Here is a 9,506-nt window from a genome sequence, read left to right on the forward strand (position 1 = left end):
ACCAGGCTCTCTCTGAGGTTTTCTGTTCCTTGACTCACTTCTTTTTTTCCTAACTCCTTTTCTTCCACCCAGAGTTTCTGGATAGAGCCATACAGACAGTCTAGTCTGTGAACATTTTGGAATTTGAAAGCCCCTGGCCTAGAGAATGCTGCCGGGGCATGTCCAATGGGCATTCATGCTAACAACCCAGGTGAGAGCACAGAAAAATAGCAATGGATGAGACACATGGTACACACGTGTGCGTCTCGTGAAGTTGTTGACATCTATGGAAATGATTCTTTTCTTTATGCCAATATTTTCTTTTGTCTGAATTTAGAGTCTTGATTGAATGAATAGGCAGCTTGTTGCAAAGACCTCAACATGTTTTCTAGCCAGGCAACATCAAGAAATGGAACCAAGACAATTCTCAGGATTAAACGTTTATTAGGAATGTCCACTCCTTTTATGAATTCTCTGCCTAGCTAACTCCCACTGATCCTTCAGGAATAAGCTTAAGTGACTTTTTTTTTTCCCCCAGAGAAGTTTTGCCTGATGTTCTGTGTTAGGTCGTGTCCCTCTATTCCATGCTTTCCTAGTACCCTGCAATTTTCCTTTGCAGCACTCAATATGACTCTGATTAAACGCTGAACTTCATAATTAATGCTTTCACATCAGACTCTTTAGGTAGGATGTTCACTGCATGAGGACAGCAACTCTACAGTGTCTCGCAGCATTCCTGGTTCATTATAGGTGCTCGATAAATATTTTTGGAAACGACTCATTTTACTCGTTATCCCAATTTGCATACAACTCAAAAACAACAAATTGCAATGCAGCAGAGCTGCTACGTAAAACCAGGCTTGTAGATCTGAGAGATAACCGGAACTGTCAGAAGTCTCTCAGAACGGATATGGGCTTCTCGGAGAGGTCAAACAACGGCACTAGGTTATCTCCTCTTCTTGCTTTCCCTAGCCTCTCCCCATGGGCATTTTGGCTCAAAACGAATCCAGCATCTTCCCATTCATCTGTGTTAGGGCATCTTTATTGTTGCAACTTACTTTCCTCAGGCCACAGCTTCCTTCATTACTGAGTGCCAAATATGCTGGTCACCACGCCAAGCACTTGGGATAAAAACATGAAAAGGCATTGACCTTTTCAGGAAAGCAGCAGGCAGCCACGGGAGGGGCAAGGCTGGAGCAGGCGTCCTCAGTCTCCAGAGAACCACTGCCTGTAATTATGTCACAAGAACACTGCCCTTTTAGCTTAAAGGATTTGATCTCTGTTAAAATGCCTATCACCGCGGAAATCATAACTATTTTTAGCTGTTACCAACCACTTTTACCTTCAAATGAATGAAGGATCTGAGAGCAGGTTTTGGCCCAGAGGGTAGAGGGACAGGGAATAAGGCTGCTGGGAGGGAAAGGGAGAGGGACAAGACATGCCAGTAAGCTGGGAAGGGTTAAAGCAGCAGCAGCTATAGCACCTAACACATAATAGACACGAGGCAGTGCTTGATGAGTAAATAGAAGATAAACTGCTTTCTTCAAATTGGTCGAGGGCTTGTCCTACCTCAGACTGTGTCTTTAGGTAGCTAGCAATTTCTGGTTGAAAAAAAGTTTGCAAAATAGGAAACAGATGGCTCCAGCTATTTAGAGTCGATGTCAATCCCATGACACTATCCCACTCTAGGGTTTCAGAGGGAGAACATACAAAAGGTACTTTTCTTTTCCTTTCCTACCACTACGAATTCAAGAGGATTTCCATTTTCAGAAATGTTATAACAAGGATACATATCCGGTTTCCAAAGGTTTCATGTGATCTTGAGCTTAGATGTATATGCTGGGTTCTCTTAGCTATTCCAAACACTTTTTTTTTTTTTTTAATCAAAGAAACTCCAATGGACTTAAATTGGTCATGAGAACTAGTGATGATGTTTCAAAAGAGGACACACACCATACCGGTGTCTGAATACTAAGATTCTTTTCTATGTCTGTGAGTATAATGCTTGCTTATACATACTTGCAAAGAACACAATTAGCATACTAATTTGATTCTCTACCTAAAGAATGGAAGATTCTTTTGACACAGACAGCTGTCCATGAATAGCAAGGGTGACCCTTGGTCAGTTTTCCATCTGTCTTAGAGTAAATGTCCGGACTTAGACATACATTAGCCGTATGACCTCAGGCAGCCCCCTTACATTGCTGTATCTGTAAAATGGAGGCACATCTAAAACCTGCCTGATGGGGTTGTAATTAGGATTAAGTCAGTACTTTGCTCACAATAGACAGTCCATAGTATTTTTTTAAACTCTGCTCTGAATCTGTCTATTCTGAGGAAGTTTGTAGTAGGCCCAGGACTCTCCACTTTAACCTGCCTCTAAAAGAGAGAGAAGTAGAGAAAGGTTTTACTGAATCAGGTCTGAGAGAATTCTATAGCTGTGGAGAAGTCACCACTTCTCTTGCCCTTGACTCCCAGGGGTATAGGTTTCAAGGACAGATGCACAGAGAGAGGCAGGTAGTGACTGCTGTCTGGGCATGTGTTGGGCCCATCGCCAGGGTCCCCGGCAGCTCTCAGAATACCAGGCTGACAAATCTAAGTAACACCGGTTCTAATTGTATGACCACAATCCCTGAATCTCTCCCTAGACTCATCTCCCTCTCCCGTCCTTTTTCCTTCCTTAGACTGGTGGTTCTCAACTTTGGTTACACACTGGCATCATCTGTGCAGCTTTAAAACATTGATGCCTAGGTCCCATTCTCAGAGATTCTGATTTAACTTGTTCAGGATATAGTATCACTATTGGCCTTTTCTTTTTTTTTTTTTTTAAGATTTTATTTTAAGCAATTTCTACACCCAACATGGGGCTCAAACCCACAACCCCTAGATCAAGAGTCACACACTCCACTGCCTGAGCCGGCCAGGTACCCCCAGTATTGGCTTACTTCTTTATTTATTTAAAAAAATTTTTTTAAAGATTTATTTATTTATTTGTGAGAGAGAGAGAGCAAGTGAGTGAGATAAGGGGCAGAGGGAGAGCGAGAGAGGATCCTCAAGCAGACTCCCTGCTGAGTGTGGAGCCTGACATGGGCCTGGATCCCAGGACCCTGAGAGCATGACCTGAGCTGAAATCAAGAGTCGGATGCTTAACTGACTAAGCCACCCAGGCACTCCAATTTTGTTTTCAATGTAAAGTCCAAGTTAACACATGCCGATAACATAATCAATAAAAAGACAAACATTTCTTCATGACACATAAAATGAATTTCATGTTGTTTAACAGTATTTGGTATCTTAAGCTTATTTAAATCCTAGTTTAATGTAAACACGCTCTGTCTTGCCCTTCCCCATAAACCTGAGGCTGTTGAGCCCATTAGGTGTGAGGGGTACCAGGCTGAAAGGAGCAGAGCGGTACCATGCGGTCCTATTATTTGCACAAAGATTTCTAAGAACCAGAGTTGATTCGGAGTACCCTCTCGGACCTTGGGTTAGCTCCAGGAATCTAAGCATCTCGTATTATCTATTAGTTCTGCCAGTTTGGTTGCCAATTTCATGAAGTGGATGTTTTTCAACCCCAGTGTCATGAGACTCTGGTGTGTCATCGTCAGCTGTGATTGAGATATGTTACAAGAAATGTGAAATAGTAATAAAGCTCTGGGGTTTCCACACAACCTATTTAAGAATGAATTCCAGCAAGCTCAGGGTTATCCTTATAATAGCACTGCTTTCACATGCTCGCACCCAATACACTGTCCTGAATGAGGGAACATGGAGGAGCTACAATTCCTATGAGGGACTATCATTTGACATGAGTGTCCCCGTGGAACAAAGTTTGGGGGTTTGCACAAACCAGCCTCCCAAGTCAAAGAAGTTCTTCAGTGGGCCTCAAGATTGCAGCAGTGCATACTAATTGGGGGTGAGGGGACTGGGACAAAGGGGCCTCTCTGTGTTCTGGTGCCCGCTCTCTTTTTTGAGGACAGAGAGGACCTTGTTTTTCTTACATCGGAGAAGGAAGCTTGTTCACAAGGTCACATCTTAAGCCATCTCCGAACTGAACATGGAAAAAACATCTTAAGTAATTCTGCCAGTCTTTTCTTATCACAAAAGATCAGTTTATAAACATGTCAAGTGTAAACACAATATTTTTAGGAAAAATAAGGACAAAAGTATTACATATTTGGGGGGGGGATTCTACTGATACTTGGAGTAACTATGATCCAACCAGTAATCTCAATGTCTTCTGCTGAGTTTGAAGGAATGGAGTACTTCATTTAGGTTTGTTTTTTTTTTTTTTTTCATTTGCTAACCAAACTTGTTAGTTGCATAAAAAGAGAAATTACCAGTTGGGTAATTTAGACCAACACTTTGATTTTTTTTTTTCCTTTTCAAGTTTCCTAAGCGGAAATGAAAACAAGGTTTGATGATGAGGCTTCGAGAAGGGAGAAGGGCCGGGGAGAAATATGGTAAGCATTCAATAAATGGTTGTTGGTAGTTGTTATGGTGGTGATGGGATGGTTAACAAATCTTTCCTAAGAAATGCTTTCAAAGCTGTGAAGTGCAGAAGGGAACATACTACCTTGGTTTTCATGAGTTCTGAGCTATTTTGAATATTAATTATGACTTTTTGTGCTTGGAGTGATTTTTTTTTTCTAGTAAGGAATTCTGAAGCAAAAGAATGGAAGAGGGATTTATGAAGCACTCAGTATACTCAAATTGAAAGTGAACTTTGTTTTTAATTTTCCTTGTTTATAACAAATTACTTGTTATATGTTTTAGTGCCTCAATTTTCATTTCAACCTTTCAACCTATTAGTGAGTAATAAACATGGAGTCCTTGAAGTTAAATGGACAAAGTGTCAAGTTAACTTAAGATCTTATTTTGTTATTTTACAGTACAGTGGATCAAATTGGGCAAATACACTTAATATATATTTAGAAGATTAGATTCCTCATGGTTATTTGGCAAATGAAGTGGAGGGCCACTTCCAGACTTCAAGCCAAAGGGTGATGGGCTCCTGTTATCTCCTGTTACTATCTATTATTAGTAGTCATAATACCATTCAGTAACAAAGAGTCTCAGAAAATTCATAGATGATAGTTCAAGAATGAACGCTTACCAAGAGAAAATCAGGAATATTTGGGGTGGGGTGCTTCCTTAACCTTTCAAAGCAGCCAACTCTCCTGACTTCCCACAATCCATTCCAGAGGGCTGCTTCCTGAGGCTGAATTCTGCAAGGGGCCAGTCTGACACGTGGCCTTTGTTGCACTGCTCACGTTGAAACGTGGTGCTTTCCTTTCCCTCCATCTCTTGCTCTTTATATTACACTGCCATTTATTTCACATTGCTTTTTATTTTACACTGACCCTAGCCTTTTGGTGCCAGTATATGAAATCTCAGTTTTTCATTCTGTAGATCAGTTCTGGGTCTGCGGTCTTAGATCCATCACTTTTTACTGAGCTTTTATGTCACTGGAGACAGCTTTGCATTTTAATAAAGTTTCCAATCCTCTAGGGCCCTCTCCCCTGAAACAGCTCCAGCTCCCCAGGGCTGCTGAAGAGTTGAGCAGAGAGAGTAGAAGCTTTTGTGGACAGTGATGCTGGTGGCAGATAACTCCAGCTGTCATTACAAGATCATCTAGATAAGGAGGGGACAATCAAGTAGGGCTTATGGTCCACTTGAGTTTTTCTGATTGTAAAACCAGCCATTTTTCAATTTAAATAATTTAAGGATTCCAGCTTCTCTATACTCTAAGGCTCATTGAGCCTCTTATTAGCTGTTTCTCCAGTTCAAGAGGTGGAAGGGAAGAGTGCAGATTTTTTGTTATTGTTAATGCACAGCAGTGGGTGGCGGTGTGCAAATAAAAAAATAAGCTGAACAAATTTGAAGAGAAGAGAGAATAGAAATCCATACAAGTAAACATACATGATTTTTAAAAAGTTAATTAAAAGGCACAAAAAGGACAATTACTGCGTGGCCTACCATATTATCAATAGGCAAATGACAGAGAGGAGAATGAATTGGAAGATGGATTCCCAGCTAACTAGAAAAAGGAAACAGACTAACATAGCTTTTAATTTTAATTTGAAAATCCCAAATTCTCTCCTAAATCCTTTCCTCATCATATTCTGATAATGATCTTATCTCACATTGTTCCCATTGAAGGAAAGCTGGGACAGGCAGGAAAGAAAGAGCAAAATGAAGTTGCAACGTGCCAGAGGATTCAGCTTGGGACCCACTTAGAGAATCACCTGGGACACATCGATGTCAGCACATACAGCCAGGAAACCATAGCTGCCAAAAGGTCTTCCTTGTGAGCCTCTTTTTTTTTTTTTCTTTTCAATGTTGCACCCTTTTCTTCTCAAATCTCTGGGACCAAAGGCCATTAACCCTTACCACATTTCTTTTCAAGTGGTATATATAGGAATTAGCCTGCAAGTCACTCACTTCCATACAAGAGAATGGGACATGAAGGCACTGTCCACCAAGAAGGTGGGGCTTTTCCTGAAATTTTCAGGAGTGTCTTTTGGACCGTATCCAATTGGTCTGTAGAAGTATTCTAGGGATGGGACAGGTCTGGAGAACCAAGCAATGTCCACGCCTGTGGGCTGGTCTTTTCTTTCCTTTAGGAGACATGTGCTGCTCACATGAAGGCACAGATTCCCCAGCATAAAGGTCAGAGCCTGAGAGAGAAGGTTGGATAGCTAATTAGAGAAAATATTTCCTGACAGAGGTAGGGCCCATGGTTACTACCATGAGTTGAAGCTGATACAGAGATACTCTTTGAATTATTAGAAAAATAATGATGACATACAGACCGTTGATCAGTCTTCAGTTGACACTGGAAAGAAATCTTGTGTGGAAGGTAAGTAACATCAATAGCTAAGGAGTTACACTAGGAGAGAAGACTGGGAAACACTGTGTTTTCTTTCCCTCCTTCCTCCCTTGCTTTCTTTTCTTTCCCATTTCCCTCTTTCTAAATAAGAGAAGGCCATCTTTGGATTACTAGTGAATTATCATTGATATTGCTGATGCATAAGTAGATCTCAGGCAAATATGGGATATTTCTATTCAAAGAGCCAACTGTAAACTTCTAGACTGGTGTTCTGCTCTCCCTGCCTCCCCCCCACATTTTAGAATTAGGGAAAACAAAACAAACATAGCCAGATAAGCTGAGTGCCAGAAACAGCAAATACTGCTTTTGCTCCCTGTATTTCCTTTTTCTTTTTTAGTCAATGGAATTGTAAGCTCTGTAAGGTCAGGGGCCCTGATAGATTTACCCAGTACTGTATTCCCAGCATTTAACACTGTGCCTAAATATTTGTTGAATGATCCAACTAATGGGATATTTATTAATATCCTAGCCACAAGATGTGGATAAAGAATTGGTAAATCAGAGCCATAAATAACATAAAGATTGCCTTACAGGTCTCTTTCTCTCTTGATTTAATCTGCCAAAGTTCTATTAGAGGAGAATATTCTAAAATGTCGTCTACAGAACATTAGCTCTGAAGAATAAAAATCAATTTTTTTTTCAAAAAAAGGTGGGGAGAGTCTATGGAAAATTAGTTTGGAATACTCTGTATTATACAAAGTTCAAAGAGATCTTTACAGTATGATCTCTCAGAGTTTTTCAAATATAAATTTTCCCTGTGAATTTCCCAGGGAGGGACATAGCTTGCTACATTTCCAAAAATGATTTGACCATGTTCCTCAATTTACCTGGCACAGGTTACAGTAACAGTATTCCATAAAACATGTCTTGGGGAAAGTAGCATCTTAATTCAGCTTTACATTCTTTAAATTATCTTTCTTTCAGATCTAAGTCCTAAGTAATTTTTTCCACCGGGTACAACAATGTAATGTGCAGGTTGTTAACACTACTGAACTTGACACTTAAAAAATAATTACAAAGGTAAGTTGTATGTCATGTAATTTTTTAACCACAACTAAAAATTAAGAAAAAATACTCCCTAAATATTATTTTACTAAGTAATAAGTAAATCAATATTTTACCTAAGGGCTGTAATGGTGCACCCAAATTTAACAGTATTAAATGGCTTGGTTTTGGTCCACAACATGCTGCTCAATTGCATTTACCACCTAGATACTGTATCTTCCACAGCATCCTGATTTTGAACATGGGGCTATGGATTTCTTAGTGTGTGTTTTTAGTAATCCAGCCCAGGATGACTACATAAAAAGACCTGTGACTGTATGTATAGGGAAAGTTTATTATAGTTTAGTAGAGTGAACTTGGGACTATGAGACGGGAGACTGGGTTACAAAACTGACATTGTCACTGACTTAGCAAGCCACCCTAAGTGAACGCTGCTTTCCTTATCTATAAGATGGCCTCAGTCAGCAATTTTTTACTTTTTTGCCTCCAACATGAGATTCCCTTCTTCCGTGGAACTTTAATAGTCACAGTGGGTAAAAGCAGAGATGCTCTGGTCTCAAGGAGGTGGAGTCCACTGAACCTCCCTTCCCCCATGGCCCTGAGTATCCCCAAAGAGACTAAGAGCTCAAGGGAACACAGTTTGAAAACCACGAAGCTAGCTAATCTTTAGGATTCTTTCCTAGTCTTACTTCTGCCACCAGGAGTTAAACTGCAGTAGAAAAGAATGTTTGTGTGTCCATATTAAAGCCTCTAATTTTATACCGACCCGAAGAGAATTCAGCTCTTCTAGAACATAGAACCCTGACATACCATAATGTGGCAAGCACCTTTTGAATATCAACATTTATTTTAGATTAAAAAATAAAATATAAAAAATATTATCAGAATATACTCCTCCCTTACTCCCTTTATGGATACATTTCAAGATATAGACTTGATGGTAAATTAAAATTGAATGCAAATATTGTCGCTGAAAAGTTGCCCATTTATATGGTTTTCTCAGCCCCTCTTAGTTTTTAATGGGCAAGGTTTTGCTAAAAACAAAAAGTGTTAATTACATAAATATGCGTATTCTTTTCAAAGCATTACACTATATTATGGTTAAAAAACAATAGGGAAATGAATGCAAAACTATTTCAACAAAAACACTGCTTCTTGAGCAGCCTTTAAAATTATGACATGTTTACTGGGAAAATACATTGCTCATGACAGGGTTACAAAAGCAATATTAACCTTCTTGAAATTTAATAGCAAAGTCAGACATGTAAAAATCAGTACCAGACGTGGTAATATAACTACTTTTGTTAAGATTGTACATTGGATAAAACAGATATTTAAAGCTATATTAAGATGTGGGTAAATAAAGAGTCCGTTAGAAGATTCCCAACACACAAGCATCACAACTAAAATCATCATGCAGATTGTTCTAAAGATAGCATCCATGGAAATAAAAAACCGCGTGCTTTCTTTTGCTCCTGTTATTTTGGGCACTATTGCTTTTGCAATTTTGTACAGGGTGTCAGAAATTAAATTTGCCCTTAAAGATACATATGTCTATCTTTTGGGGCAGGCATTTGCTACATTGACAAGCTACCAAATGCTTTCATTGTATCTAATGTGTGACTAATGA

The 9,506-nt window shown here is 39.5% G+C and overlaps 2 long non-coding RNA genes across 7 annotated transcripts in view; one reads left to right on the top strand and one right to left on the bottom strand.

Annotated features, from left to right (window-relative positions):
• The window catches only part of LOC112822085 (uncharacterized), a 712,470-nt gene that overhangs the window by 108,925 nt on the left and 594,039 nt on the right, over positions 1-9,506 (bottom strand). The window lies entirely within an intron of this gene.
• LOC112822077 (uncharacterized) overlaps positions 1-9,506 on the top strand; it is a 116,589-nt gene that overhangs the window by 71,662 nt on the left and 35,421 nt on the right. The window contains exon 3 of the long non-coding RNA XR_003207613.2: positions 4,370-4,442. This is a non-coding gene — a long non-coding RNA (uncharacterized lncRNA). The remainder of the gene's footprint in view (positions 1-4,369; positions 4,443-9,506) is intronic.

Source organism: Callorhinus ursinus, unplaced genomic scaffold (genome assembly GCF_003265705.2).
Source record: "Callorhinus ursinus isolate GAN/ISIS: 27379988/994484 unplaced genomic scaffold, GSC_fseal_2.0 scaffold1, whole genome shotgun sequence".
NCBI lineage: Eukaryota > Metazoa > Chordata > Mammalia > Carnivora > Otariidae > Callorhinus > Callorhinus ursinus.